Consider the following 27248-nt stretch of genomic DNA (forward strand, 5'->3'; position numbering starts at 1 on the left):
GTGTAGGGGGTTGTGCTGGGGGTTGTGTTTTAGGTTTTAGGGTAGTGCAGTGGTATTTGTGTAGTTTAGGGGGTCTTGCTGGAGTAGTGTTGTAGGGTTTAGAGTAGTGCAGTAGGTTAGTGGAGTGATGTTTGTGTAGTGTAGGGGGTCATACTGGGGGAGTGTTTTAGGGTTTAAGGCACTGCAGTAGTGTTTGTGTAGAGAAGGGGGTCATGCTGGGAGTAGTGTTTTAGGGTTTAGGGTAGTGCAGTGGTGTTTGTGTAGTGTAGGGGGTTGTGCTGGTGTAGATTTAGGGTTTAGGGTAGTGTAGTGGTGTTTGGGTAGTGTTGGGAGTCGTGCTGGTGGTCGTGTTTTAGGGTTTAGCGTAGAGCAGTTATGTTTGGGTAGTGTAGGTTGTCGTGCTGGGGGTAGTGTTTTAGGGTTTAGGGTAGTGCAGTGGTGCTTGTGTAGTATAGGGGGTCGAACTGGGGATAGTGTTTTAGAGTTTAGGGTAGTGCAGTGGTGTGTGGGTAGTGTAGGGGGTCATGCTGGGGATAGTGTTTTAGGGTTTAGGGTAGTGCAGTAGGTTAGTGCAGCGGTGTTTGTGTAGTGTAGGGGGTCATGCGCTGGGGGTAGTTTGTTAGGGTTTAGAGTAGTGCAGTTGTGTTTGGGTAGTGTAGGGGGTACTCCGGAGGGTAATGTTTTAGGATTTAGGGTAGTGCAGTGGTGTTTTTGTATTATTGGGGGTAGTGCTGGGGGTAGCGTTTTAGCGTTTAGAGAAGTGCAGTGGTATTTGGGTAGTGTAGGGGGTCGTGCTCGGGGTAGGGTTTTAGGGTAGTGCATTGGTGTTTGTGTAGTGTAGGGGTGATGCTGGGAGTAGTATTTTAAGGTTTAGTGTAGTGCAGTGGTGTTTGTGTGGTGTAGGGGGTTGTGCTGGGGTAAGTGTTTTAGGGTTTAGAGTATTGGAGTGGTGTTTGGGTAGTATAAGGGTACGTCCTGGGTGTAGTGTTTTAGGGTTTAGAGTAGTGCAGTGGTGTTTTTTGGTGTAGGGGGTCATGCGAGGGTAGATGTAGGGTTTAGGGTAATGCAGTGGTGTTTGGGTAGTGTAGGGGTTTGTGCTGCAGGTAATGTTTTAGAATTTAGGGCAGTGCAGTGGGGTTTGTGTAGAGTAGGGGGTCAAGCTGGGGGTAGTGTTTGAGGGTTTAGGGTAGTGCAGTGGTGTTTGTGTAGTGTAGGGGGTCATGCTGGGGTAGTGTTTTAGCGTTTAGGGTAGCACAGTGGAGTTTGTGTAGTGTAGGGGGTCCTGCTGGAGGCAGTGTTTTAGGGTATAGGATAGTGCAGCAGTGTTTCTGTAGTGTAGGGGGTCGTGTTTTAGGGTTCAGCGTAGTGCATTGGTGTTTGGGTAGTGTACGGGGTCGTGCTGGGGTAGTGTTTTAGGGTGTAGGGTAGTGCAGTGGTGTTTGGGTAGTGTAGGGGCTCGTGTTGGGGGTAGTGTTTTAGGGTTTAGGGTAGTGCAGTGGTGTTTGTGTACTGTAGGGGGTCTTGCTGGGGGTAGTGTTTTAGGGTAGTGCACTAGTGTTTGAGTAGTTTAGGGGGTCCTGCTGGGGGTAGTGTTTTCGGGTTTAGGGCTGTGAATTGTAGTGGTGTTTGGGTAGTGTAGGGGGTCATGCTGGGGGTAATGTTTTAGGGATTATGGCAGTGCAGTGGTGTCTCTGTAGTTTAGGGGGTCATGCCTGTGATAGTGTTTCCATGTATAGCGTAGCGCAGTGGTGTTTGTATAGTGTAGGTGGTCATGCTGGGGGCAGTGTTTTAGGGTTTAAGGCACTGCAGTTGGTGTTTGTGTAGTGAAGGGTGTTGTGCTGGCGTAGTATTTTTGGGTTTAGGGTAGTGCAGTGGTGTTTGTGTAGTGTAGGGAGTCGTGCTGGGGGTAGTGTTTTAATGTTTAGGGTAGAGTAGTAGTGTGTGTGTAGTGTAGGGGTTAGTGTTTTAGAATTAGTGTAGTGCAGTGGTGTTTGTGTAGTGTAGGGGGTAGTGTTTTAGAATTAGGGTAGTGCAGTGGTGTTTGTGTAGTGTAGGGGGTCATGCTGTGGGCAGTGTTTTAGGGTTTAGGGTAGTGCAGTGGGGTTTGTGTAGTATAGTGGTCTTGCTGGGGGTAGTGTTTTAGGGTTTCGGGTAGTGCAGTGGTGTTTGTGTAGTGTAGGGGGTCAAGCTGGAGGTAGTGTTTTAGGGTTTAGGGTAGTGCAGTGGTGTTTGTGTAGTGTAGGGGGTTGTGCTGGTGTAGATTTAGGGTTTAGGGTAGTGTAGTGGTGTTTGGGTAGTGTTGGGAGTCGTGCTGGTGGTCGTGTTTTAGGGTTTAGCGTAGAGCAGTTATGTTTGGGTAGTGTAGGTTGTCGTGCTGGGGATAGTGTTTTAGGGTTTAGGGTAGTGCAGTGGTGCTTGTGTAGTATGGGGGTCGAACTGGGGATAGTGTTTTAGAGTTTAGGGTAGTGCAGTGGTGTGTGGGTAGTGTAGGGGGTCATGCTGGGGATAGTGTTTTAGGGATTAGGGTAGTGCAGTAGGTTAGTGCAGTGGTGTTTGTGTAGTGTAGGGGGTCATGCGCTGGGGTTACTTTGTTAGGGTTTTGAGTAGTGCAGTTGTGTTTGGGTAGTGTAGGGGGTACTCCGGAGGGTAATGTTTTAGGATTTAGGGTAGTGCAGTGGTGTTTTTGTATTATTGGGGGTAGTTCTGGGGGTAGTGTTTTAGGGTTTAGGTTAGTGCAGTGGTGTTTGGGTAGTGTAGGGGTAGTGCTGGGGGTAGTGTTTTAGGGTTTAGAGAAGTGCAGTGGTATTTGGGTAGTGTAGGGGTCGTGCTCGGGGTAGGGTTTTAGGGTAGTGCATTGGTGTTTGTGTAGTGTAGGAGTGATGCTGGGAGTAGTATTTTAAGGTTTAGTGTAGTGCAGTGGTGTTTGTGTGGTGTTGGGGGTTGTGCTGGGGTAAGTGTTTTAGGGTTTAGAGTATTGGAGTGGTGTTTGGGTAGTATAAGGGTACGTCCTGGGTGTAGTGTTTTAGGGTTTAGAGTAGTGCAGTGGTGTTTTGTGGTGTAGGGGGTCATGCGAGGGTAGATGTAGGGTTTAGGGTAATGCAGTGGTGTTTGGGTAGTGTAGGGGTTTGTGCTGCAGGTAATGTTTTAGAATTTAGGGCAGTGCAGTGGGGTTTGTGTAGAGTAGGGGGTCAAGCTGGGGGTAGTGTTTGAGGGTTTAGGGTAGTGCAGTGGTGTTTGTGTAGTGTAGGGGGTCATGCTGGGGTAGTGTTTTAGCGTTTAGGGTAGCACAGTGGAGTTTGTGTAGTGTAGGGGGTCCTGCTGGAGGCAGTGTTTTAGGGTATAGGATAGTGCAGCAGTGTTTCTGTAGTGTAGGGGGTCGTGTTTTAGGGTTCAGCGTAGTGCATTGGTGTTTGGGTAGTGTACGGGGTCGTGCTGGGGGTAGTGTTTTAGGGTTTAGGGTAGTGCAGTGTGGTTTGTGTAGTGTAGGGATTTGTGCTGGGGTAGTGTTTTAGGGTGCAGGGTAGTGCAGTGGTTTTTGGGTAGTGTAGGGGCTCGTGTTAGGGGTAGTGTTTTAGGGTTTAGGGTAGTGCAGTGGTGTTTGTGTACTGTAGGGGGTCTTGCTGGGGGTAGTGTTTTAGGGTAGTGCACTAGTTTTGAGTAGTTTAGGGGGTCCTGCTGGGGGTAGTGTTTTCGGGTTTAGGGCTGTGAATTGTAGTGGTGTTTGGGTAGTGTAGGGGGTCATGCTGGGGGTAATGTTTTAGGGATTATGGCAGTGCAGTGGTGTCTCTGTAGTTTAGGGGGTCATGCCTGTGATAGTGTTTCCATGTATAGCGTAGCGCAGTGGTGTTTGTATAGTGTAGGTGGTCATGCTGGGGGTAGTGTTTTAGGGTTTAAGGCACTGCAGTTGGTGTTTGTGTAGTGAAGGGTGTTGTGCTGGCGTAGTATTTTTGGGTTTAGGGTAGTGCAGTGGTGTTTGTGTAGTGTAGGGAGTCGTGCTGGGGGTAGTGTTTTAAGGTTTAGGGCAGAGTAGTAGTGTGTGTGTAGTGTAGTGGTCTTACTGGGGGTAGTGTTTTAGGGTTTCGGGTAGTGCAGTGGTGGTTGTGTAGTGTAGGGGGTCAAGCTGGAGGTAGTGTTTTAGGGTTTAGGGTAGTGCAGTTGTGTTTGTGTAGTGTAGGGGGTCATGCTGGGATAGATGTAGGGTTTACGGTAATGCAGTGGTGTTTGGGTAGTGTATTGGTTCGTGCTGCAGGTAGTGTTTTAGGGTTTAGGGCAGTGCAGTGGTGTTTGTGTAGTGTATGTGGTCATGCTGGGGATAGTGTTTTAGGGTTTAGGGCAGTGCAGTGGTGTTTGGGTAGGGAAGAGGGTTGCAGTGGGTATAGTGTTTTAGGGCTTAGGGTAGTACTGTGGTGTTTGTGTAGTGTAGGGGGTCTTGCTTGTGGTAGTGTTTTAGGGTTTATGGTAGTACAGTGGTGTTTGTGTAGAGTAGGGGGTTGTGCTGGGGGTTGTGTTTTAGGGTTTAAGGCACTGCAGTAGTGTTTGTGTAGAGAATGGGTCATGCTGGGAGTAGTGTTTTAGTGCTTAGGGTAGTGCAGTCGTGTTTATGTAGTGTAGGTTATTGTGCTGGGGTAGATTTAGGGTTTAGGGTAGTGTAGTGGTGTTTGGGTAGTGGTGGGAGTCGTGCTGGTGATAGTGTTTTAGGGTTTAGGGTAGAGCAGTTATGTTTGGGTAGTGTAGGGTGTCGTGCTGGGGGTAGTGTTTTAGGATTTAGGGTAGTGCAGTGGTGTTTGTGTAGTGTAGGGGGTCGTGCTTGTGGTAATGTTTTAGGGTTTATGGTAGTACAGTGGTGTTTGTGTAGAGTAGGGGGTTGTGCTGGGGGTTGTGTTTTAGGGATTAAGGCACTGCAGTGGTGTTTGTGTAGAGAATGGGTCATGCTGGGAGTAGTGTTTTAGGGTTTAGGGTAGTGCAGTCGTGTTTATGTAGTGTAGATAATTGTGCTGGGGTAGATTTAGGGTTTAGGGTAGTGTAGTGGTGTTTGGGTAGTGTTGGGAGTCGTGCTGGTGTTAGTGTTTTAGGGTTTAGGGTAGAGCAGTTATGTTTGGGTTGTGTAGGGGGTCGTGCTGGGGATAGTGTTTTAGGATTTAGGGTAGTGCAGTGGTGCTTGTATAGTGGAGGGGGTCGACTGGGGGTAGTGTTTTAGGGTTTAGGGTAGTGCAGTGGTGTTTGGGTAGTGTAGGGGGTAGTGTTGGGGGTAGAGTTTCAGGGTTTAGGGAAGTGCAGTGGTGTTTGTGTAGTGTTGGGGATTGTGCTTGGAGTAGTGTTTTAGGGTTTAGGGTAATGCAGTGGTGTTTGGGTAGTGCAGGGGGTCGTGCTTGGGGTCGTGTTTTAGGGTTTAGGGTAGTGCAGTGGTGTTTGGGTAGTGTAGGGGGTCATGCTGGGGGTAGTGATTTAGGGTTTAGGGTAGTGCAGTTGTGTTTGGGTAGTGTAGGGGGTACACCTTGGGGTAGTGTTTTAGGGTTTAGGGTAGTGCAATGGTGTTTTTGTAGTAGTGGGGGTAGTTCTGGGGATAGTGTTTTAGGGTTTGGGGTATTGGAGTGGTGTTTGGGTAGTGTAGGGGTTCGTTCTGGGGGTAGTGTTTTAGGGTTTAGAGTAGTGCAGTGGTGTTTTAGTGGTGTAGGGGGTCGTGCGGGGGTAAGTGTTTTAGGGTTCAGGGTAGTGCAGTGCTGTTTGGGTAGTGTAGGGGATCATGCTGGGGGTAGTGTTTTAGGGTTTAGGGTAGTGCAGTGGTGTTTGTGTAGTGGAGGGGATCGTGCTGGGATAGTGATTTAGGTTTTAGGGTAGTGCAGTTGTGTTTGGGTAGTGGTGGCATAGTGCAGAGGGTAGTGTTTTAGGGTTTAGGGTAGTGCAATGATGTTTGGGTAATGTAGGGGGTAGTGTTTTAGGGTTTAGGGTAGTGCAGTGGTGTTTGTGTGATGTAGGGGGTTGTGCTTGGGGTAGTGTTTTAGGGTTTAGGGTAGTGTAGTGGTTTTTTTGTAGTGTAGGGGGTAGTCTTTTAGGGTTTAGGGTAGTGCTGTGGTGTGGTGTTTGTCTAATGTAGGGGGTCGTGCAGGGGGTAGTGTTTTAGGGTTTAGGGCTGTGCAGTGGTATTTGTGTAGTGTAGGGGGTGGTGTTTTGGGGTTTATGGTAGTGCAGAGGTGTTTGGGTAGTGTAGGGGGTCATGCTATGGGTAGTGTTTTGGGGTTTAGGGTAGTGCAGTTTTGTTTGGGTAGTGAAGGTGGTCGTGCTGCGGTAGTGTTTTAGGGTTTAAGGTAGTATAGTGGTGTTTGTGTAGTGTAGGGGGACATGCTTGGGGTAGTGTTTTAGGGCTTAGGGTAGTGCAGTGGTATTTGTGTAGTGTAGGGGATCATGCTGGGTGTAGTGTTAGGGTTTAGGGTAGTGCAGTGGAGTTTGTGTAGTATAGTGGTTCATGCTGGGGTAATGTTTTAGGGTTTAGGGTAGTGCAGTGGTGTTTTGGTAGTGTAGGGGGTTGTGCTGGGGGTTGTGTTTTAGGTTTTAGGGTAGTGCAGTGGTATTTGTGTAGTTTAGGGGGTCTTGCTGGAGTAGTGTTGTAGGGTTTAGAGTAGTGCAGTAGGTTAGTGGAGTGATGTTTGTGTAGTGTAGGGGGTCGTGCGCTGGGGTTTGTTTGTTAGGGTTTAGTGTAGTGCAGTTGTGTTTGGGTAGTGAAGGGGGTACTCCTGGGGGAAGTGTTGTAGGGTTTAGGGTAGTGCAATGGTGTTTTTGTAGTATTGGGGGTAGTTCTGGGGGTAGTGTTTTAGGGTTTAGGGTATTGGAGTGGTGTTTGGGTAGTATAGGGGTTCGTCCTGGGGGTAGTGTTTTAGGGTTTAGGGTAGTGCAGTGGTGTTTGTGTAGTGTAGGGAGTCGTGCGAGGGTAAGTGTTTTAGGGTTTAGGGTAGTGCGGTGCTGTTTGGGTAGTGTAGGGGGTTTTGCAAAGGGTAGTGTTTTAGGGTTTAGGGTATTGCAGGGGTTTTTGTGTAGTGTAGGAGGCCGTGCTGGGGGTAGTGTTTTAGGGTTTAGGGTAGTGCAGTGATGTTTGTGTAGTGTGGGGGTCGTGCTGGGGTAGTGTTTTAGGGTTTAGTGTAGTGCAGTGATGTTTGGGTACTGCAAAGGGTTGTGCTAGGTGTAATGTTTTAGGGTTTAGGATAGTGCAGTAGTGTTTGTGTAGTGTAGGGGGTCGTGTTTTAGGGTTTAGCGTAGTGCATTGGTGTTTGGGTAGTGTACGGGGTCGTGCTGGGGGTAGTGTTTTAGGGTTTAGGGTAGTGCAGTGGGGTTTGTGTAGTGTAGGGGTTTGTGCTGGGGTAGTGTTTTAGGGTGTAGGGTAGTGCAGTGGTGTTTGGGTAGTGTAGGGGCTCGTGTTGGGCGTAGTGTTTTAGGGTTTAGGGTAGTGCAGTGGTGTTTGTGTAGTGTAGGGGGTCATGCCTGGGATAGTGTTTCAGGGTATAGTGTAGCGCAGTGGTGTTTGTGTAGTGTAGGTGGTCATGCTGTGGGTAGTGTTTTAGGGTTTAAGGCACTGCGGTGGTGTTTGTGTAGTGAAAGGTGTTGTGCTGGGGGTAGTATTTTTGGGTTTAGGGTAGTGCAGTGGTGTTTGTGTAGTGTAGGGAGTCGTGCTGGGGGTAGTGTTTTAAGGTTTAGGGTAGTGTAGTAGTGTGTGTGTAGTGTAGGGGTAGTGTTTTGGGATTAGGGTAGTGCAGTGGTGTTTGTGTAGTGTAGGGGGTCATGCTGGGGGCAGTGTTTTAGGGTTTAGGGTAGTGCAGTGGGGTTTGTGTAGTGTAGTGGTCTTGCTGGGGGTAGTGTTTTAGGGTTTCGGGTAGTGCAGTGGTGTTTGTGTAGTATAGGGGGTCAAGCTGGGGGTAGTGTTTTAGGGTTTAGGGTAGTGCAGTTGTGTTTGTGTAGTGTAGGGGCTCATGCTGGGGTAGATGTAGGGTTTAGGGTAATGCAGTGGTGTTTGGTTAGTGTAGGGGTTCGTGCTGCAGGTAGTGTTTTAGGGTTTAGGGCAGTGCAGTGGTGTTTGTGAAGTGTAGGTGGTCATGCTGGGGATAGTGTTTTATTGTTTAGGGCAGTGCAGTGGTGTTTGGGTAGTGTAGGGGTTTGTGCTGGGGGAGTGCTTTTGTGTTTAGGGTAGTGCAGTGGTGTTTGTGTAGTGTAGGGGGTCGTTTTGGGGTAGTGTTTTAGGGTTTAGGGTAGTGCAGTTGATGTTTGGGTAGGGAAGGGGGTTGTAGTGGGCATAGTGTTTTAGGGCTTAGGGTAGTACTGTGGCGTTTGTGTAGTGTAGGGGGTCGTGCTTGTGTTTTAGGGTTTATGGTAGTGCAGTGGTGTTTGTGTAGAGTAGGGGGTCATGCTGGGCGTAGATTTAGAGTTAAGGGTAGTGCAGTGGTGTTTGTGTAGTGTAGGGGGTTGTGCTGGGGTAGTGTTTTACGGTTTAAGGCACTGCAGTAGTGTTTTCGTAGAGAATGGGTCATGCTGGGAGTAGTGTTTTAGGGTTTAGGGTAGTGCAATCGTGTTTATGTAGTGTAGGGTGTTGTGCTGGGGGTAGATTTAGGGTTTAGGGTATTGTAGTGGTGTTTGGATAATGTTGGAAGTCGTGCTGGTGTTAGTGTTTTAGGGTTTAGGGTAGAGCAGTTATGTTTGGGTAGTGTAGGGTGTCGTGATGGGGGTAGTGTTTTAGGATTTAGGGTAGTGCAGTGGTGCTTGTGTAGTGTAGGGGGTCATGCTGGGGGTAGTGTTTTAGGGTTCAGGGTAGTGCAGTGGTGTTTGGGTAGTGTAGGAGGTAGTGCTGGGGGTAGTGTTTCAGGGTTTAGGGTATTGCAGTGGTGTTTGTGTAGTGTGGGGGTCATGCTGGGGGTAGTGTTTTAGTGTTTAGGGCAGTGCAGTGGTGTTTGGGTAGTGTAGGGGTAGTGTTTTAGGGTTTAGGGTAGTGCAGTGGTGTTTTCGTAGTGTAGGGGTCATGCTGGGGGTAGTGTTTGAGGGTTTAGGGTAGTGCAGTGGTGTTTGTGTAGTGTAGGGGCTCGTGCTGCAGGTAGTGTTTTAGCGTTTAGGGTAGCGCAGTGGAGTTTGTGTAGTGTAGGGGGTCCTGCTGGAGGCAGTGTTTTAGGGTATAGGATAGTGCAGCAGTGTTTCTGTAATGTAGAGGTCGTGTTTTAGGGTTCGGCGTAGTGCATTGGTGTTTGGGTAGTGTAAGGGGTCGTGCTGGGGGTAGTGTTTTAGGGTTTATGGTAGTGCAGTGGGGTTTGTGTAGTGTAGGGGTTTGTGCTGGGGTAGTGTTTTAGGGTGTAGGGTAGTGCAGTGGTGTTTGGGTAGTGTAGGGGCTCGTGTTGGGGGTAGTGTTTTAGGGTAGTGCAGTAGTGATTGAGTAGTTTAGGGGGTCCTGCTGGGGGTAGTGTTTTTTGGGTTTAGGGCAGTGAATTGCAGTGGTGTTTGGGTAGTGTAGGGGGGCATGCTGGGGGTAATGTTTTAGGGTTTACGGCAGTGCAGTGGTGTCTCTGTAGTTTAGGGGGTCATGCCTGTGATAGTGTTTCCAGGTATAGCGTAGCGCAGTGGTGTTTGTATAGTGTAGGTGGTCATGCTGGGGGTAGTGTTTTAGGGTTTAAGGCACTGCAGTTGGTGTTTGTGTAGTGAAGGGTGTTGTGCTGGCGTAGTATTTTTTGGGTTTAGGGTAGTGCAGTGGTGTTTGTGTAGTGTAGGGAGTCGTGCTGGGGTTAGTGTTTTAAGGTTTAGGGTAGAGTAGTAGTGTGTGTGTAGTGTAGGGGTTAGTGTTTTAGAATTAGTGTAGTGCAGTGGTGTTTGTGTAGTGTAGGGGGTCATGCTGGGGCAGTGTTTTAGGGTTTAGGATAGTGCAGTTGTGTTTGTGTAGTATAGGAGGTAGTGTTTTAGAATTAGGGTAGTGCAGTGGTGTTTGTGTAGTGTAGGGGGTCATGCTGGGGGCAGTGTTTTAGGGTTTAGGGTAGTGCAGTGGGGTTTGTGTAGTGTAGTGGTCTTGCTGGGGGTAATGTTTTAGGGTTTCGGGTAGTGCAGTGGTGTTTATGTAGTGTAGGGGGTCAAGCTGGAGGTAGTGTTTTAGGGTTTAGGGTAGTGCAGTTGTGTTTGTGTTTGTGTAGTGTAGGGGGTCATGATGGGATAGATGTAGGGTTTAGGGTAATGCAGTGGTGTTTGGGTAGTGTATTGGTTCGTGCTGCAGGTAATGTTTTAGGGTTTAGGGCAGTGCAGTGGTGTTTGTGTAGTGTATGTGGTCATGCTGGGGATAGTGCTTTAGGGTTTAGGGCAGTGCAGTGGTGTTTGGGTAGGGAAGAGGGTTGCAGTGGGTATAGTGTTTTAGGGTTTATGGTAGTACAGTGGTGTTTCTGTAGAGTAGGGGGTTGTGCTGGGGGTTGTGTTTTAGGGTTTAAGGCACTGCAGTAGTGTTTGTGTAGAGAATGGGTCATGCTGGGAGTAGTGTTTTAGGGTTTAGGGTAGTGCAGTCGTGTTTATGTAGTGTAGGGTATTGTGCTGGGGGTAGATTTAGGGTTTAGGGTAGTGTAGTGGTGTTTGGGTAGTGTTGGGAGTCGTGCTGATGATAGTGTTTTAGGGTTTAGGGTAGAGCAGTTATGTTTGGGTAGTGTAGGGTGTCGTGCTGGGGGTAGTGTTTTAGGATTTAGGGTAGTGCAGTAGTGTTTATGTAGTGTAGGGGGTCCTGCTGGAGGCAGTGTTTTAGCGTATAGGATAGTGCAGCAGTGTTTCTGTAGTGTAGAGGTCGTGTTTTAGGGTTCAGCGTAGTGCATTGGTGTTTGGGCAGTGTAAGGGGTCATGCCTGGGATAGTGTTTCCAGGTATAGCGTAGCGCAGTGGTGTTTGTGTAGTGTAGGGAGTCGTGCTGGGGGTAGTGTTTTAAGGTTTAGGGTAGAGTAGTAGTGTGTGTGTAGTGTAGGGGTTAGTGTTTTAGAATTAGGGTAGTGCAGTGGTGTTTGTGTAGTGTAGGGGGTCATGCTGGGGGCAGTGTTTTAGGGTTTAGGATAGTGCAGTGGTGTTTGTGTAGTATAGGAGGTAGTGTTTTAGGGCTTAGGGTAGTGCAGTGGGGTTTGTGTAGTGTAGTGGTCTTGCTGGGGGTAGTGTTTTAGGGTTTCGGGTAGTGCAGTGATGTTTGTGTAGTGTAAGGGGTTGTGCTTGTGGTAGTGTTTTAGAGTTTATGGTAGTACAGGGGTGTTTGTGTAGAGTAGGGGGTTGTGCTGGGGGTTGTGTTTTAGGGTTTAAGGCACTGCAGTAGTGTTTGTGTAGAGAATGGGTCATGCTGGGAGTAGTGTTTTAGGGTTTAGGGTAGTGCAGTCGTGTGTATGTAGTGTAGGGTATTGTGCTGGGGGTAGATTTAGGGTTTAGGGTAGTGTAGTGGTGTTTGGGTAGTGTTGGGAGTCGTACTGGTGATAGTGTTTTAGGGTTTAGGGTAGAGCAGTTATGTTTGGGTAGTGTAGGGTATCGTGCTGGGGATAGTGTTTTAGGATATAGGGTAGTGCAGTGGTGCTTGTATAGTGTAGGGGGTCATGCTGGGGGTAGTGTTTTAGGATTTAGGGTAGTGCAGTGGTGTTTGGGTAGTGTAGGGGATAGTGCTGGGGGTAGAGATTCAGGGTTTAGGGTAGTGCAGTGGTGTTTGTATAGTGTTGGGGGTTGTGCTGGGGGTAGTGTTTTAGGGTTTAGGGTAGTGCAGTTGTGTTTGGGTAGTGTAGGGGGTACACCTTGGGGTAGTGTTTTAGGGTTTAGGGTAGTGCAATGGTGTTTTTGTAGTATTGGGGGTAGTTCTGGGGGTAGTGTTTTAGGGTTTAGGGTATTGGAGTGGTGTTTGGGTAGTATTGGGGTTCGTCCTGGGGGTAGTTTTTTAGGGTTTAGAGTAGTGCAGTGGTGTTTTTGTGGTGTAGGGGGTCGTGCGGGGGTAAGTGTTTTAGGGTTTAGGGTAGTGCAGTGGTGTTTGGGTAGTGTAGGGGGTCATGCTGGGGGTAGTGTTTTAGGGTTTAGGGTAGTGCAGTTGTGTTTGGGTAGTGTAGGGGGTACACCTTGGGGTAGTGTTTTAGGGTTTAGGGTAGTGCAATGGTGTTTTTGTAGTATTGGGGGTAGTTCTGGGGGTAGTGTTTTAGGGTTTAGGGTATTGGAGTGGTGTTTGGGTAGTATTGGGGTTCGTCCTGGGGGTAGTTTTTTAGGGTTTAGAGTAGTGCAGTGGTGTTTTTGTGGTGTAGGGGGTCGTGCGGGGGTAAGTGTTTTAGGGTTTAGGGTAGTGCAGTGCTGTTTGGGTATTGTAGGGGATCATGCTGGGGTAGTGTTTTAGGGTTTAGGGTAGTGCAGTGGTGTTTGTGTAGTGTAGGGATCGTGCTGGGGTAGTGATTTAGGTTTTAGGGTAGTGCAGTGGTGTTTGGGTAGTGCTGGGGTAGTGCTGAGGGTAGTGTTTTAGGGTCTAGGGTAGTGCAATGATGTTTGGGTAATGTAGGGGGTTGTGCTGGGGTAGTGTTTAAGGGTTTAGGGTAGTGCAGTGGTGTTTGTGTGGTGTAGGGGGTAGTCTTTTAGGGTTTAGGGTAGTGCTGTTGTGTTTGTCTACTGTAGGGGGTCGTGCAGGGGGTGGTGTTTTAGGGATTAGGGCTGTGCAGTGGTGTTTGTGTAGTGTAGGGGGTGGAGTTTTGGGGTTTATGGTAGTGCAGAGGTGTTTGGGTAGTGTAGGGGGTCATGCTGTGGGTAGTGTTTTTGGGTTTAGGGTAGTGCAGTTTTGTTTGGGTAGTGAAGGTGGTCGTGCTGGGGGTAGTGTTTTAGGGTTTAAGGTAGTATAGTGGTGTTTGTGTAGTGTAGGGGGTCATGCTTGGGGTAGTGTTTTAGGGCTTAGGGTAGTGCAGTGGTATTTGTGTAGTGTAGGGGATCATGCTGGGGGTAGTGTTTTAGGGTTTAGGGTAGTGCAGTGGAGTTTGTCTAGTATAGTGGTTCATGCTGGGGTAATGTTTTAGGGTTTAGGGTAGTGCAGTGGTGTTTTGGTAGTTTAGGGGGTCTTGCTGGAGTAGTGTTGTAGGGTTTAGGGTAGTGCAGTAGGTTAGTGCAGTGATGTTTGTGTAGTGTAGGAGGTCGTGTGCTGGGGTAGTTTGTTAGGGTTTAGTGTAGTGCAGTTGTGTTTGGGTAGTGAAGGGGGTACTCCTGGGGGTAGTGTTTTAGGGTTTAGGGTAGTGCAATGGTGTTTTTGTAGTATTGGGGGTAGTTCTGGGGGTAGTGTTTTAGGGTTTAGGGTATTGGAGTGGTGTTTGGGTAGTATAGGGGTTCGTCCTGGGGGTAGTGTTTTAGGGTTTAGAGTAGTGCAGTGGTGTTTTTGTGGTGTAGGGGGTCGTGCGAGGGTAAGTGTTTTAGGGTTTAGGGTAGTGCAGTGCTGTTTGGGTAGTGTAGGGGGGTTTGCAAGGGGTAGTGTTTTAGGGTTTAGGGTATTGCAGTGGTTTTTGTGTAGTGTAGAGGGCTGTGCTGGGGGTAGTGTTTTAGGGTTTAGGGTAGTGCAGTGGTGTTTGTGCAGTGTGGGGGTCGTGCTGGGGGTAGTGTTTTAGGGTTTAGGGTAGTGCAGTGGTGTTTGGGTAGTGCTGGGGTAGTGCTTAGGGTAGTGTTTTAGGGTTTAGTGGAGTGCAGTGATGTTTGGGTACGGCAGGGGGTTGTGCTAGGGGTAATGTTTTAGGGTTTAGGATAGTGCAGTAGTGTTTGTGTAGTGTAGGGGGTCGTGTTTTAGGGCTTAGGGTAGTACTGTGGTGTTTGTGTAGTGTAGGGGGTCGTGCTTGTGGTAGTGTTTTAGGGTTTATGGTAGTGCAGTGGTGTTTGTGTAGAGTTGGGAGTCGTACTGGTGATAGTGTTTTAGGGTTTAGGGTAGAGCAGTTATGTTTGGGTAGTGTAGGGTGTCGTTCTGGGGGTAGTGTTTTAGGATTTAGGGTAGTGCAGTGGTGCTTGTATAGTGTAGGGGGTCGTGCTGGGGGTAGTGTTTTAGGATTTAGGGTAGTGCAGTGGTGTTTGGGTAGTGTAGGGGATAGTGCTGGGGGTAGAGATTCAGGGTTTAGGGTAGTGCAGTGGTGTTTGTGTAGTGTTGGGGGTTGTGCTGGGAGTAGTGTTTTAGGGTTTCGGGTAATGCAGTGGTGTTTGGGTAGTGCAGGAGTCGTGCTGGGGGTAGTGTTTTAGGGTTTAGGGTAGTGCAGTGGTGTTTGGGTAGTGTAGGTGGTCATGCTGGGGGTAGTGTTTTAGGGTTTAGGGTAGTGCAGTTGTGTTTGGGTAGTGTAGGGGGTACACCTTGGGGTAGTGTTTTAGGGTTTAGGGTAGTGCAATGGTGTTTTTGTAGTATTGGGGGTAGTTCTGGGGGTAGTGTTTTAGGGTTTAGGGTATTGGAGTGGTGTTTGGGTAGTATAGGGGTTCGTCCTGGCGGTAGTTTTTTAGGGTTTAGAGTAGTGCAGTGGTGTTTTTGTGGTGTAGGGGGTCGTGCGGGGGTAAGTGTTTTAGGGTTTAGGGTAGTGCAGTGCTGTTTGGGTATTGTAGGGGATCATGCTGGTTGTAGTGTTTTAGGATTTAGGGTAGTGCAGTGGTGTTTGTGTAGTGTAGGGGATCGTGCTGGGGTAGTGATTTAGGTTTTAGGGTAGTGCAGTGGTGTTTGGGTAGTGCTGGGGTAGTGCTGAGGGTAGTGTTTTAGGGTCTAGGGTAGTGCAATGATGTTTGGGTAATGTAGGGGGTTGTGCTGGGGTAGTGTTTAAGGGTTTAGGGTAGTGCAGTGGTGTTTGTGTGGTGTAGGGGGTTGTGCTTGGGGTAGTGTTTTAGGGTTTACGGTAGTGTAGTGGTGTTTGTGTAGTGTAGGGGTTAGTCTTTTAGGGTTTAGGGTAGTGCTGTTGTGTTTGTCTACTGTAGGGGGTTGTGCAGGGGGTAGTGTTTTAGGGTTTAGGGCTGTGCAGTGGTGTTTGTGTAGTGTAGGGGGTGGAGTTTTGGGGTTTATGGTAGTGCAGAGGTGTTTGGGTAGTGTAGGGGGTCATGCTGTTGGTAGTGTTTTTGGGTTTAGGGTAGTGCAGTTTTGTTTGGGTAGTGAAGGTGGTCGTGCTGGGGGTAGTGTTTTAGGGTTTAAGGTAGTATAGTAGTGTTTGTGTAGTGTAGGGGGTCATGCTTGGGGTAGTGTTTTAGGGCTTAGGGTAGTGCAGTGGTATTTGTGTAGTGTAGGGGAATCATGCTGGGGTAGTGTTTTAGGGTTTAGGTTAGTGCAGTGGAGTTTGTCTAGTATAGTGGTTCATGCTGGGGTAATGTTTTAGGGTTTAGGGTAGTGCAGTGGTGTTTTGGTAGTGTAGGGGGTTGTGCTGGGGGTTGTGTTTTAGGTTTTAGGGTAGTGCAGTGGTGTTTGTGTAGTTTAGGGGGTCTTGCTGGAGTAGTGTTGTAGGGTTTAGGGTAGTGCAGTAGGTTAGTGCAGTGATGTTTGTGTAGTGTAGGAGTTCGTGTGCTGGGGTAGTTTGTTAGGGTTTAGTGTAGTGCAGTTGTGTTTGGGTAGTGAAGGGGGTACTCCTGGGGGTAGTGTTTTAGGGTTTAGGGTATTGGAGTGGTGTTTGGGTAGTATAGGGGTTCATCCTGGGGGTAGTGTTTTAGGGTTGAGAGTAGTGCAGTGGTGTTTTTGTGGTGTAGGGGGTCGTGCGCGTAAGTGTTTTAGGGTTTAGGGTAGTGCAGTGCTGTTTGGGTAGTGTAGGGGTTTTTGCAAGGGGTAGTGTTTTAGGGTTTAGGGTATTGCACTGCTTTTTGTGTAGTGTAGAGGGCTGTGCTGGGGGTAGTGTTTTAGGGTTTAGGGTAGTGCAGTGGTGTTTGTGTAGTGTGGGGGTCGTGCTGGGGGTAGTGTTTTAGGGTTTAGGGTAGTGCAGTGGTGTTTGGGTAGTGCTGGGGTAGTGCTTAGGGTAGTGTTTTAGGGTTTAGTGGAGTGCAGTGATGTTTGGGTACGGCAGGGAATTGTGCTAGGGGTAATGTTTTAGGGTTGAGGATAGTGCAGTAGTGTTTGTGTAGTGTAGGGGGTCATGTTTTAGGGCTTAGGGTAGTACTGTGGTGTTTGTGTAGTGTAGGGGGTCGTGCTTGTGGTAGTGTTTTAGGGTTTATGGTAGTGCAGTGGTGTTTGTGTAGAGTAGGGGGTCATGCTGGGCGTAGATTTAGAGTTAAGGGTAGTGCAGTGGTGTTTGCGTAGTGTAGGGGGTTGTGCTGGGGTAGTGTTTTAGGGTTTAAGGCACTGCAGTAGTGTTTGTGTAGAGAATGGGTCATGCTGGGAGTAGTTTTTAGGGTTTAGGGTAGTGCAGTCCTGTTTATGTAGTGTAGGGTGTTGTGCTGGGGGTAGATTTAGGGTTTAGGGTAGTGTAGTGGTGTTTGGGTAATGTTGGAAGTCATGCAGGTGTTAGTGTTTTAGGGTTTAGGGTAGAGCAGTTATGTTTGGGTAGTGTAGGGTGTCGTGCTGGGGGTAGTGTTTTAGGATTTAGGGTAGTGCAGTGGTGCTTGTGTAGTGTAGGGGGTCGTGCTGGGGGTAGTGTTTTAGGGTTTAGGGTAGTGCAGTGGTGTTTGGGTAGTGTAGGAGGTAGTGCTGGGGGTAGTGTTTCAGGGTTTAGGGTAGTGCAGTGGTGTTTGTGTAGTGTTGGGGGTTGTGCTGGGAGTAGTGTTTTAGGGTTTCAGGCAGTGCAGTGGTGTTTGGGTAGTGCAGGGGGTCTTGCTGGGGGTAGTGTTTTAGGGTTTAGGGTAGTGCAGTGGTGTTTGGGTAGTGTAGGGGGTCATGCTGGGGGTAGTGTTTTAGGGTTTAGGGTAGTGCAGTGGTGTTTGGGTAGTGTAGGGGGTACACCTTGGGGTAGTGTTTTAGGGTTTAGGGTAGTGCAATGGTGTTTTTGTAGTATTGGGGGTAGTTTTGGGGGTAGTGTTTTAGGGTTTAGGGTAGTGCAGTGCTGTTTGGGTAGTGTAGGGGATCATGCTGGGGGTAGTGTTTTAGGGTTTAGGGTAGTGCAGTGGTGTTTGTGTAGTGTAGGGGATCGTGCTGGGGTAGTGATTTAGGTTTTAGGGTTGTGCAGTGGTGTTTGGGTAGTGCTGGGGTAGTGCTGAGGGTAGTGTTTTAGGGTTTAGGGTAGTGCAATGATGTTTGGGTAATGTAGGGGTTTGTGCTTGGGTAGTGTTTTAGGGTTTAGGGTAGTGTAGTGGTGTTTGTGCAGTGTAGGGGGTAGTGTTTTAGGGTTTAGGGTAGTGCTGTGGTGTTTGTGTAATGTAGGGGGTCGTGCTGGGGTAGTGTTTTAGGGTTTAGGACTGTGCAGTGGTGTTTGTGTAGTGTAGGGGGTAGTGTTTTTGGGGTTTATGGTAGTGCAGAGGTGTTTGAGTAGTGTAGGGGGTCATGCTGTGGGTAGTGTTTTTGGGTTTAGGGTAGTGCAGTTTTGTTTGGGTAGTGAAGGTGGTCGTGCTGGGGGTAGTGTTTTAGGGTTTAAGGTAGTATAGTGGTGTTTGTGTAGGGGGACATGCTTGGGTTAGTGTTTTAGGGCTTAGGGTAGTGCAGTGGTGTTTGTGTAGTGTAGGGGATCATGCTGGGGTAGTGTTTTAGGGTTTAGGGTAGTGCAGTGGAGTTTGTGTAGTATAGTGGTTCATGCTGGGGTAATGTTTTAGGGTTTAGGGTAGTGCAGTAGTGTTTTGGTAGTGTAGGGGGTTGTGCTGTGGGTTGTGTTTTAGGTTTTAGGGTAGTGCAGTGGTGTTTGTGTAGTTTAGGGGGTCTTGCTGGAGTAGTGTTGTAGGGTTTAGGGTAGTGCAGTAGGTTAGTGCAGTGATGTTTGTGTAGTGTAGGGGGTCATGCACTGGGGGCAGTTTGTTAGGGTTTAGGGTAGTGCAGTGGTGTTTGGGTAGTGTAAGGGGTAACTCTGGGGGTAGTGTTTTAGGGTTTAGGGTAGTGAAGTGGTGTTTGTGTAGTGTAGGGGGTCATGCTGGGGGTAGTGTTTTAGGGTTTAGGGTAGTGCAGTGGTGTTTGTGTAGTGTAGCTTGTCGTGCTGGGGATAGTGTTTTATTGTTTAGGATAGTGCCGTGGTGTTTGTGTAGAGTAGGGGGTCATGTGTTAGGGTAGTGCAGTGGTATAAGGGTAGGATATGGGTTCATTCTGGGGTAGTGCTTTTGGGTTTAAGGTAGTGCAGTGGTGTTTTTGTGTAGGGTAAGGGGTCACTCTGGGGGTAGTCTTTTATGGTTTAGGATAGTGCAGTGGTGTTTGTGTATTGTAGGGGGCCATGCTGTGGGTATTGTTTTAGGGTTCAGGATAGTGCAGTGGTGTTTGTTTAATGTAGGGGATCGTGCTAGGGGTAGTGTTTTAGGGTTTAGGGTAGTGCAGTGGTGTTTGTGTAGTGTAGGTGTTCATGCTGGGGGTAGTGTTTTAGGGTTTAGGTCAGTGCAGTGGTGTTTGGGTATTGTAGGGGGTTGTGCTTGGGTTAGCGTTTTAGTGTTTAGGGTAGTGCAGTGGTGTTTGGGTAGTGTAGGGGCTCGTGTTGGGGGTAGTGTTTTAGGGTTTAGGGTAGTGCAGTGGTGTTTGTGTACTGTAGGGGGTCTTGCTGGGGGTAGTGTTTTAGGGTAGTGCAGTAGTGTTTGAGTAGTTTAGGGGGTCCTGCTGGGGGTAGTGTTTTCGGGTTGAGGGCAGTGAATTGCAGTGGTGTTTGGGTACTGTAGGGGCCTTCAAAGAAAGAACAGAACCCAATGTCTACACTAAGTCTCATTTCGTTGGGCCCAGAATTGGGTCACATTTATAAGAAAAAGCCAAGGGCAGAATTAGACTCAGAATGATAGGAAAAACGAAAAAGATTTTTAAAAAAACACACTTTATTTCAATAACAATATTCAGGGAATGATAATTTTTACATAAAGGATAAGTCATGTAACATACAAATTTTTTTTAACTATACATAGAGGTCCCACACATAAAGACAAACGAACATACACTCATTCAGACAACACGTTCATGTATCGACCAAAGCTGATACAAGTACACACAAAATGCAATTAAGTTTGCCAATAAAGTAAAAAATCGCATCAGCGATATTGAAGTTCAACAAAAAAAGGGGGTAACAATTCAAGTAGGCTCGTGCATTCCCAATTCGTAGGGATAAATAGATTCTCTCAGAGAGCACGAGAAAGCAGAGGCCAACGCACGTTTTGGTGTGAACTACACCTTCATCAGGGCAACGAGGATGTAAGGCGTGTGGCACAACACAGAAGAAGCCTATAAGCCAGGTCATTGGAGAAACAAAAGACAACAAATCAACAAGTCAATATTAATATCATTTGGACAAAAACATTTTAGTCAGTATACAATCACATTGTACTGTCCACTTCGTAGTTTGCGGAAGAGTATTAACGTATTGGGGGGATAACAAAAGGATAGAGGGGTAATAATCTCAATATCGAGACAAAAACTCCCAAGGTCCAAATGATATTTGATGCGATTTTTAACTTTATTGGCAAACTTAATTGCATTTTGTGTGTACTTGTATCAGCTTTGGTCTATACATGAACGTGTTGTCTGAATGAGTGTATGTTCGTTTGTCTTTATGTGTGGGACCTCTATGTATAGTTAAAAAAAAATTGTATGTTACATGACTTATCCTTAATGTAAAAATTATCATTCCCTGAATATTGTTATTGAAATAAAGTATGTTCTTTTTTTATCTTTTTCGTTTTTCCTATCATTCTGAGTCTAATTCTGCCCTTGGCTTTTTCTTATAAATGTGACCCAATTCTGGGCCCAACGAAATCAGACTTAGTGTAGACAGTGGGTTCTGTTCTTTCTTTGAAGGCCTTTGTTGTTCCCTATTTCCCCTGTCTACCCATCCAAGCACTATTTGAATGGGTACTGTAGGGGGTCATGCTGGGGGTAATGTTTTAGGGTTTACGGCAGTGCAGTGGTGTCTCTGTAGTTTAGGGGGTCATGCCTGGGATAGTGTTTCCGGGTATAGCGTAGCGCAGTGGTGTTTGTGTAGTGTAGGTGGTCATGCTGGGGGTAGTGTTTTAGGGTTTAAGGCACTGCAGTTGGTGTTTGTGTAGTGAAGGGTGTTGTGCTGGCATAGTATTTTTGGGTTTAGGGTAGTGCAGTGGTGTTTGTGTAGTGTAGGGAGTCGTGCTGGGGGTAGTGTTTTAAGGTTTAGGGTAGAGTAGTAGTGTGTGTGTAGTGCAGGGGTTAGTGTTTTAGAATTAGGGTAGTGCAGTGGTGTTTGTGTAGTGTAGGGGGTCATGCTGGGGGCAGTGTTTTAGGGTTTAGGATAGTGCAGTGGTGTTTGTGTAGTATAGGAGGTAGTGTTTTAGGGCTTAGGGTAGAGCAGTGGGGTTTGTGTAGTGTAGTGGTCTTGCTGGGGGTAGTGTTTTAGGGTTTCGGGTAGTGCAGTGGTGTTTGTGTAGTGTAGGGGGTCAAGCTGGAGGTAGTGTTTTAGAGTTTAGGGTAGTGCAGTTGTGTTTGTGTAGTGTAGGGGGTCATGCTGGTATAGTGTTTTAGGGCTTAGGGTAGTACTGTGGTGTTTGTGTAGTGTAGGGGGTTGTGCTTGTGGTAGTGTTTTAGGGATTATGGTAGTACAGGGGTGTTTGTGTAGAGTAGGGGGTTGTGCTGGGGGTTGTGTTTTAGGGTTTAAGGCACTGCAGTAGTGTTTGTGTAGAGAATGGGTCATGCTGGGAGTAGTGTTTTAGGGTTTAGGGTAGTGCAGTCGTGTTTATGTAGTGTAGGGTATTGTGCTGGGGTAGATTTAGGGTTTAGGGCAGTGTAGTGGTGTTTGGGTAGTGTTGGGAGTCGTACTGGTGATAGTGTTTTAGGGTTTAGGGTAGAGCAGTTATGTTTGGGTAGTGTAGGGTGTCGTGCTGGGGGTAGTATTTTAGGATTTAGGGTAGTGCAGTGGTGCTTGTATAGTGTAGGGGGTTGTGCTGGGGGTAGTGTTATAGGATTTAGGGTAGTGCAGTGGTGTTTGGGTAGTGTAGGGGATAGTGCTGGGGGTAGAGATTCAGGGTTTAGGGTAGTGCAGTGGTGTTTGTGTGTTGTAGGGGGCCATGCTGTGGGTATTGTTTTAGGGTTCAGGATAGTGCAGTGGTGTTTGTTTAGTGTAGGGGATCGTGCTAGGGGTAGTGTTTTAGGGTTTAGGGTAGTGCAGTGGTGTTTGTGTAGTGTAGGTGGTCATGCTGGGGGTAGTGTTTTAGGGTTTAGGTCAGTGCAGTGGTGTATGGGTATTGTCGGGGGTTGTGCTGGGGTTAGCGTTTTAGTGTTTAGGATAGTGCAATGGTGTTTGTGTAGAGTAGGGGGTCATGTGTTAGGGTAGTGCAGTGGTATAAGGGTAGGATATGGGTTCATTCTGGGGTAGTGCTTTTGGGTTTAAGGTAGTGCAGTGGTGTTTGTGTAGGGTAAGGGGTCACTCTGGGGGTAGTCTTTTATGGTTTAGGGTAGTGCAGTGGTGTTTGTGTATTGTAGGGGGCCATGCTGTGGGTATTGTTTTAGGGTTCAGGATAGTGCAGTGGTGTTTGTTTAATGTAGGGGATCGTGCTAGGGGTAGTGTTTTAGGGTTTAGGGTAGTGCAGTGGTGTTTGTGTAGTGTAGGTGGTCATGCTGGGGGTAGTGTGTTAGGGTTTAGGTCAGTGCAGTGGTGTTTGGGTATTGTAGGGGGTTGTGCTTGGGTTAGCGTTTTACTGTTTAGGGTAGTGCAGTGGTGTTTGGGTAGTGTAGGGGCTCGTGTTGGGGGTAGTGTTTTAGGGTTTAGGGTAGTGCAGTGGTGTTTGTGTACTGTAGGGGGTCTTGCTGGGGGTAGTGTTTTAGGGTAGTGCAGTAGTGTTTGAGTATTTTAGGGGGTCCTGCTGGGGGTAGTGTTTTCGGGTTAAGGGCAGTGAATTGCAGTGGTGTTTGGGTACTGTAGGGGGTCATGCTGGGGGTAATGTTTTAGGGTTTACGGCAGTGCAGTGGTGTCTCTGTAGTTTAGGGGGTCAAGCCTGGGATAGTGTTTCCGGGTATAGCGTAGCGCAGTGGTGTTTGTGTAGTGTAGGTGGTCATGCTGGGAGTAGTGTTTTAGGGTTTAAGGCACTGCAGTTGGTGTTTGTATAGTGAAGGGTGTTGTGCTGGCATAGTATTTTTGGGTTTAGGGTAGTGCAGTGGTGTTTGTGTAGTGTAGGGAGTCGTGCTGTGGGTAGTGTTTTAAGGTTTAGGGTAGAGTAGTAGTGTGTGTGTAGTGTAGGGGTTAGTGTTTTAGAATTAGGGTAGTGCAGTGGTGTTTGTGTAGTGTAGGGGGTCATGCTGGGGGCAGTGTTTTAGGGTTTAGGATAGTGCAGTGGTGTTTGTGTAGTATAGGAGGTAGTGTTTTAGGGCTTAGGGTAGTGCAGTGGGGTTTGTGTAGTGTAGTGGTCTTGCTGGGGGTAGTGTTGTAGGGTTTCGGGTAGTGCAGTGGTGTTTGTGTAGTGTAGGGGGTCAAGCTGGAGGTAGTGTTTTAGGTTTTAGGGTAGTGCAGTTGTGTTTGTGTAGTGTAGGGGGTCATGCTGGTATAGTGTTTTAGGGCTTAGGGTAGTACTGTGGTGTTTGTGTAGTGTAGGGGGTTGTGCTTGTGGTAGTGTTTTAGGGTTTATGGTAGTACAGGGGTGTTTGTGTAGAGTAGGGGGTTGTGCTGGGGGTTGTGTTTTAGGGTTTAAGGCACTGCAGTAGTGTTTGTGTAGAGAATGGGTCATGCTGGGAGTAGTGTTTTAGGGTTTAGGGTAGTGCAGTCGTGTTTATGTAGTGTAGGGTATTGTGCTGGGGTAGATTTAGGGTTTAGGGTAGTGTAGTGGTGTTTCGGTAGTGTTGGGAGTCGTACTGGTGATAGTGTTTTAGGGTTTAGGGTAGAGCAGTTATGTTTGGGTAGTGTAGGGTGTCGTGCTGGGGGTGGTGTTTTAGTATTTAGGGTAGTGCAGTGGTGCTTGTATAGTGTAGGGGGTCGTGATGGGGGTAGTGTTTTAGGATTTAGGGTAGTGCAGTGGTGTTTGGGTAGTGTAGGGGATAGTGCTGGGGGTAGAGATTCAGGGTTTAGGGTAGTGCAGTGGTGTTTGTGTAGTGTTGGGGGTTGTGCTGGGAGTAGTGTTTTAGGGTTTCGGGTATTGCAGTTGTGTTTGGGTAGTGCAGGGGTCGTGCTGGGGGTAGTGTTTTAGGGTTTAGGGTAGTGTAGTGGTGTTTGGGTAGTGTAGGGGGTCATGCTGGGGGTAGTGTTTTAGGGTTTAGGGTAGTGCAGTTGTGTTTGGGTAGTGTAGGGGGTACACTTTGGGGTAGTGTTTTAGGGTTTAGGGTAGTGCAATGGTGTTTTTGTAGTATTGGGGGTAGTTCTGGGGGTAGTGTTTTAGGGTTTAGGGTATTGGAGTGGTGTTTGGGTAGTATAGGGGTTCGTGCTGGGGTAATATTTTAGGGTTTAGGGTAGTGCAGTAGTGTTTTGGTAGTGTAGGGGGTAGTGCTGCGGGTTGTGTTTTAGGTTTTAGGGTAGTGCAGTGATGTTTTGTAGTTTAGGGGGTATTGCTGGAGTAGTGTTGTAGGGGTTAGGGTAGTGCAGTAGGTTAGTGCAGTGATGTTTGTGTAGTGTAGGGTGTCATGCACTGGGGGTAGTTTGTTAGGGTTTAGGGTAGTGCAGTGGTGTTTAAGTAGTGTAAGGGGTAACTCTGGGGGTAGTGTTTTAGGGTTTAGGGTAGTGAAGTGGTGTTTGTGTAGTGTAGGGGGTCATGCTGGGGGTAGTGTTTTAGGGTTTAGGGTAGTGCAGTGGTGTTTGTGTGGTGTAGCTTTTCGTGCTGGGGTAGTGTTTTATTGTTTAGGATAGTGCAGTGGTGTTTGTGTAGAGTAGGGGGTCATGTGTTAGGGTAGTGCAGTGGTATAAGGGTAGGATATGGATTCTTTCTGGGGTAGTGCTTTTGGGTTTAAGGTAGTGCAGTGGTGTTTGTGTAGGGTAAGGGGTCACTCTGGGGGTAGTCTTTTATGGTTTAGGGTAGTGCAGTGGTGTTTGTGTATTGTAGGGGGCCATGCTGTGGGTATTGTTTTAGGGTTCAGGATAGTGCAGTGGTGTTTGTTTAATGTAGGGGATCGTGCTAGGGGTAGTGTTTTAGGGTTTAGGGTAGTGCAGTGGTGTTTGTGTAGTGTAGGTGGTCATGCTGGGGGTAGTGTTTTAGGGTTTAGGTCAGTGCAGTGGTGTTTGGGTATTGTAGGGGGTTGTGCTTGGGTTAGCGTTTTAGTGTTTAGGGTAGTGCAGTGGTGTTTGGGTAGTGTAGGGGCTCGTGTTGGGGGTAGTGTTTTAGGGTTTAGGGTAGTGCAGTGGTGTTTGTGTACTGTAGGGGGTCTTGCTGGGGGTAGTGTTTTAGGGTAGTGCAGTAGTGTTTGAGTAGTTTAGGGGGTCCTGCTGGGGGTAGTGTTTTCGGGTTTAGGGCAGTGAATTGCAGTGGTGTTTGGGTACTGTAGGGGGTCATGCTGGGGGTAATGTTTTAGGGTTTACGGCAGTGCAGTGGTGTCTCTGTAGTTTAGGGGGTCATGCCAGGGATAGTGTTTCCGGGTATAGCGTAGCGCAGTGGTGTTTGTGTAGTGTAGGTGGTCATGCTGGGGGTAGTGTTTTAGGGTTTAAGGCATTGCAGTTGGTGTTTGTGTAGTGAAGGGTGTTGTGCTGGCATAGTATTTTTGGGTTTAGGGTAGTGCAGTGGTGTTTGTGTAGTGTAGGGAGTCGTGCTGGGGGTAGTGTTTTAAGGTTTAGGGTAGAGTAGTAGTGTGTGTGTAGTGTAGGGGTTAGTGTTTTAGAATTAGGGTAGTGCAGTGGTGTTTGTGTAGTGTAGGGGGTCATGCTGGGGGCAGTGTTTTAGGGTTTAGGATAGTGCAGTGGTGTTTGTGTAGTATAGGAGGTAGTGTTTTAGGGCTTAGGGTAGTGCAGTGGGGTTTGTGTAGTGTAGGGGGTCAAGCTGGAGGTAGTGTTTTAGGGTTTAGGGTAGTGCAGTTGTGTTTGTGTAGTGTAGGGGGTCATGCTGGTATAGTGTTTTAGGGCTTAGGGTAGTACTGTGGTGTTTGTGTAGTGTAGGGGGTTGTGCTTGTGGTAGTGTTTTAGGGTTTATGGTAGTACAGGGGTGTTTGTGTAGAGTAGGGGGTTGTGCTGGGGGTTGTGTTTTAGGGATTAAGGCACTGCAGTAGTGTTTGTGTAGAGAATGGGTCATGCTGGGAGTAGTGTTTTAGGGTTTAGGGTAGTGCAGTCGTGTTTATGTAGTGTAGGGTATTGTGCTGGGGTAGATTTAGGGTTTAGGGTAGTGTAGTGGTGTTTGGGTAGTGTTGGGAGTCGTACTGGTGATAGTGTTTTAGGGTTTAGGGTAGAGCAGTTATGTTTGGGTAGTGTAGGGTGTCGTGCTGGGGGTAGTGTTTTAGGATTTAGGGTAGTGAAGTGGTGCTTGTATAGTGTAGGGGGTCGTGCTGGGGTAGTGTTTTAGGATTTAGGGTAGTGCAGTGGTGTTTGGGTAGTGTAGGGGATAGTGCTGGGGGTAGAGATTCAGGGTTTAGGGTAGTGCAGTGGTGTTTGTGCAGTGTTGGGGGTTGTGCTGGGAGTAGTGTTTTAGGGTTTCGGGTAATGCAGTGGTGTTTGGGTAGTGCAGGGGTCGTGCTGGGGGTAGTGTTTTAGGGTTTAGGGTAGTGCAGTGGTGTTTGGGTAGTGTAGGGGGTCATGCTGGGGGTAGTGTTTTAGGGTTTAGGGTAGTGCAGTTGTGTTTGGGTAGTGTAGGGGGTACACCTTGGGGTAGTGTTTTAGGGTTTAGGGTAGTGCAATGGTGTTTTTGTAGTATTGGGGGTAGTTCTGGGGGTAGTGTTTTAGGGTTTAGGGTATTGGAGTGGTGTTTGGGTAGTATAGGGGTTCGTGCTGGGGTAATATTTTAGGGTTTAGGGTAGTGCAGTAGTGTTTTGGTAGTGTAGGGGGTTGTGCTGTGGGTTGTGTTTTAGGTTTTAGGGTAGTGCAGTGGTGTTTGTGTAGTTTAGGGGGTATTGCTGGAGTAGTGTTGTAGGGTTTAGGGTAGTGCAGTAGGTTAGTGCAGTGATGTTTGTGTAGTGTAGGGGGTCATGCACTGGGGGTAGTTTGTTAGGGTTTAAGGTAGTGCAGTGGTGTTTGTGTAGTTTAGGGGGTATTGCTGGAGTAGTGTTGTAGGGTTTAGGGTAGTGCAGTAGGTTAGTGCAGTGATGTTTGTGTAGTGTAGGGGGTCATGCACTGGGGGTAGTTTGTTAGGGTTTAGGGTAGTGAAGTGGTGTTTGTGTAGTGTAGGGGGTCATGCTGGGGGTAGTGTTTTAGGGTTTAGGGTAGTGCAGTGGTGTTTGTGTAGTGTAGCTTGTCGTGCTGGGGGTAGTGTTTTATTGTTTAGGATAGTGCAGTGGTGTTTGTGTAGAGTAGGGGGTCATGTGTTAGGGTAGTGCAGTGGTATAAGGGTAGGATATGGGTTCATTCTGGGGTAGTGCTTTTGGGTTTAAGGTAGTGCAGTGGTGTTTGTGTAGGGTAAGGGGTCACTCTGGGGGTAGTCTTTTATGGTTTAGGGTAGTGCAGTGGTGTTTGTGTATTGTAGGGGGCCATGCTGTGGGTATTGTTTTAGGGTTCAGGATAGTGCAGTGGTGTTTGTTTAATGTAGGGGATCGTGCTAGGGGTAATGTTTTAGGGTTTAGGGTAGTGCAGTGGTGTTTGTGTAGTGTAGGTGGTCATGCTGGGGGTAGTGTTTTAGGGTTTAGGTCAGTGCAGTGGTGTTTGGGTATTGTAGGGGGTTGTGCTTGGGTTAGCGTTTTAGTGTTTAGGGTAGTGCAGTGGTGTTTGGGTAGTGTAGGGGCTCGTGTTGGGGGTAGTGTTTTAGGGTTTAGGGTAGTGCAGTGGTGTTTGTGTACTGTAGGGGGTCTTGCTGGGGGTAGTGTTTTAGGGTAGTGCAGTAGTGTTTGAGTAGTTTAGGGGGTCCTGCTGGGGGTAGTGTTTTCGGGTTTAGGGCAGTGAATTGCAGTGGTGTTTGGGTACTGTAGGGGGTCATGCTGGGGGTAATGTTTTAGGGTTTACGGCAGTGCAGTGGTGTCTCTGTAGTTTAGGGGGTCATGCCTGGGATAGTGTTTCCGGGTATAGCGTAGCGCAGTAATGTTTGTGTAGTGTAGGTGGTCATGCTGGGGGTAGTGTTTTAGGGTTTAAGGCACTGCAGTTGGTGTTTGTGTAGTGAAGGGTGTTGTGCTGGCATAGTATTTTTGGGTTTAGGGTAGTGCAGTGGTGTTTGTGTAGTGTA

The sequence above is a fragment of the Triturus cristatus genome, chromosome 1_1, assembly GCF_964204655.1.
Source record: "Triturus cristatus chromosome 1_1, aTriCri1.1, whole genome shotgun sequence".
Taxonomy (NCBI): Eukaryota; Metazoa; Chordata; class Amphibia; order Caudata; family Salamandridae; genus Triturus; species Triturus cristatus.